This window comes from Eschrichtius robustus, chromosome 21 (assembly GCF_028021215.1).
Source record: "Eschrichtius robustus isolate mEscRob2 chromosome 21, mEscRob2.pri, whole genome shotgun sequence".
NCBI lineage: Eukaryota > Metazoa > Chordata > Mammalia > Artiodactyla > Eschrichtiidae > Eschrichtius > Eschrichtius robustus.
In genome coordinates this window covers 23846744-23850254 of record NC_090844.1, presented here as the reverse complement: position 1 = coordinate 23850254, position 3511 = coordinate 23846744, and positions in this window count along the sequence as shown.

The following is a 3511-nucleotide window of genomic DNA, read 5'->3' as shown; positions in this document are numbered from 1 at the left end:
ATGATTTTCAGCACTCTCATTCAACATCCTTATCCTTCAAGATTTTTACTAATAATTTCTATTAAGCCTGGACAAGTTAAACTGATGCTTAATGAAATGTATGCTAAATTTAGGACAAGTAATCTAAATGTCTAAGAAGACAGGGTTTATAGGTTATGCGATGAAGGTCTTGAATGATGTCATGTGTGTGCCCCTCAATAAACAGCAGTCCTTCCACAGCGTGGGGGCCCCTCAGAGATGCTGATGGTGCACTAGGGAGGAACCCAGGTGGGAATGATGCGTGTGTATGCTGGCAGCTTTAGAACATGAACAGAAGTTCCTGGATGCTCCTCCCTTCAAAAGGTAGAGCCTAATCACCCCCCCTTGAGTGTGAGATGGACTTAGTGACCTGCTTCTAGCAGATAAAATGCAATGGAAGTGGTGGTGTGCAACGTTAGAGACTAGGTCTTTCCTCGCTTGGATCTGGAGGAAGCTGAAGGAAGCTGAGGGAAACCAGCTGCCCCATCACAAGGACACTCAGCAGCCACATGGAGAGGCTCACGTGTGCAGAGCTGAGGCCTCCCGCTGACAGCCATGTGAGGCAGCCACCTTGGAAGTGGACCTTCCAGCCCCAGTTGAGCCTTCAGATGACTGCAGTCTGGCTTGAGTGAAACGTCATGAGGGGCACTGAGCCAGGACCACCAGCTGAGCCACTCCTAGATTTGACCTGAAGAAACCACGCAAGAAGATAATACACATTTGTTGTTCTAAGCTGCTATATTTCAGGGTAATTTTCTACACTGCATAGATAAACCACTACAGTGTGTGTTAATGGATGAAGTAGACAGCAGGGTAAAAAGTACCCTTTCTAGACCTGACACTTCACCTGGTGAAAACCCATCATCTTGACCCAAGAACTATCACCAAATTGCGATGATAAAATGGTTTCTTTCTTCCCCCTGCTTAGTTGTTACTTTTTATGTCACCAGCATGTCAGGGTTTGTCCTACCACTTAGCATAATTGCCTAGAATATCTGTGCTGAAGTTTGTGTGTTGAATGCGGTCTCAGTGAGACAGAGGCTGTTACTAGGAGAAGGCTGGGGGCCTGGCTATGGAAAAGCCCCAAAGAGTAAAGACTGCAATAAACTGTCTGGGCTTTGATTCTCTGTCCTGAAGGGTCATAAACTATTTTATTAGAATATTCAAAACTCACAGACTAAACTGACAGACATGGAGGCAGAACTACACAAACTAAATTCACACGACACTGATGTATAAATCAGAAAGCTTCTCTAAGTTTACTATGTGCAGAATGGAATTCTGATGCTCTCATTCAGAGCTCCCCCTTTTCCTGAATGATAGCTTAGAGTCCGTATGGGCAATCAGAAGGTGGCTCAGTTAAGCCTGCACTTAGAGGACAAAGTGGCAAGTCTTGAGGTATGTTCTTCCCAAGCCACAGCAAGTCTTCATAAACTGATACTACCGGAAGTAGAGAACACCTCTGGTCACTGAATGGCTCACACCTCTTGGATTCAGCACCTCCCCTCCGTGGGTTAACACTGTATTCACACTGTCACATTTTGTTCCTCTAAACTCTTGGCAAATTGACATTTTCTTTCCTCAAATGAGTTAATAGTGATTAAAAGCCACAGTGTACCTGGGAAACGTTGAGGCTCTTCTCACATGATGATTAAACTAGTTTGACTCTCTGGGGATATCTTATTACCAAGTCCTCAGGAGGGATCTCACTGCTGTCTTCACATACTACCTGTATAGTTTGGGGCACAGGGCATTTATTAGCATATCAGAGCCTGTCCAGAGATAATATTTCAGAACTGGTACCGCATTTCAAGGGCAGTTTTCTGACTTCTGATCTTTTATCTAGAAATTTTCATGATCAACAAAATCGTAAGTTGATCACCAGGGGTTGAAAAATGAATAAAGAGCAGTTATCAAAAACAGGACATTTATGTGATGTTCTCCTTTTTCAAACCACTATATGTAGTAGTACAGTTTTCTAACTTGAGTCATGAATATTCTTACCAAAATCAAGTCGTTCACAATCGGAACAAAGGCTAATTTGTACCAGTCAGTTTCAGAAATTCAAAAATAGTTTTTTACTATCCACAATTAAAAATTAATCTTGTAATAACTTATAATGGAAGAGAATCTGAAAAAGAATACATATATACGTATAACTGAATCACTCTGCTGTACACCTGAAACTAACATAACATTGTAAATCAACTATACTTCAATGAAAAAGAAAGTTTCAAGAGAAAATATTTTAGCATTTAATGTCTTAGTATTAATCAACATCTGATTCAAAAGTTAAAAAGTATGTCCCATTAAATGTATGCACTTGAATTATTAAAAAAACTTGGAATTACAATAAAATCCTCAATAATTTGCCCATTATGTAATTAGGTAAATAGAATTATGACAAGGTCGATAATTAGTGATTAGTAATATGCCAAAATAATTTCATACATTTATAAATATATCAAAATCTCTTCTAGTTTCATTGTTCTCAGAAACCTAAGAATACCACTCAATGGTCATTTTACTTGTCCTTTTCATCAGACACCATTCTTTTTTTTTAGTTTTTTTGTTTTTATTTACTTATTTATTTATTTATGGCTGTGTTGGGTCTTCGTTTCTGTGTGAGGGCTTTCTCTAGTTGCGGCGAGCGGGGGCCACTCTTCATCGCGGTGCGCGGGCCTCTCACTGTCGCGGCCTCTCTTGTTGCGGAGCACAGGCTCCAGACGCGCAGGCTCAGTAATTGTGGCTCACGGGCCCGGCTGCTCCGCGGCATGTGGGATCTTCCCAGACCAGGGCTCGAACCCGTGTCCCCTGCATTGGCAGGCAGACTCTCGACCACTGTGCCACCAGGGAAGCCCGACACCATTCTTTTAGATTTTGTATTCTACTGAAAACATCTTTCCCTGATTACTTTTGTTTTACCGAAAAAGAAAAAAAATCTTTTTCTTGGAAACAAAATGAAGTCTAAATTAATTCAATAGCTGCTGAAATTTCACCTGAAATTTTAAACAGCTACAAATCCACATTAGCTTTAATATATAGCTAGTACACAATAAAAATTAAAAGAGCTATTTTGGGGCCTTCCCTGGTGGCGCAGTGGTTAAGAGTCCACCTGCCAATGCAGGGGACACGGGTTCGAGCCCTGGTCTGGGAAGATCCCACATGCCGCGGAGCACCTGGGCCCGTGAGCCACAACTACTGAGGCTGCGCGTCTGGAGCCTGTGCTCCGCAACAAGAGAGGCCGCGACAGTGAGAGGCCTGTGCACCGCGATGAAGCGTGGTCCCCGCTTGCCACAACTAGAGAAAGCCCTCGCACAGAAACGAAGACCCAACACAGCCAAAAATAAATTAATTAATTAATTTAAAAAAAAAAAAAAAAAGAGCTATTTTGGGAAAGTTGATGCAAGTAGAAAAATTGATTAAAGTATATTCACTGAAAGTCCTGTCATCAACATTTTTATTTAGTTTAGTAAATGCTAGAATATAAATA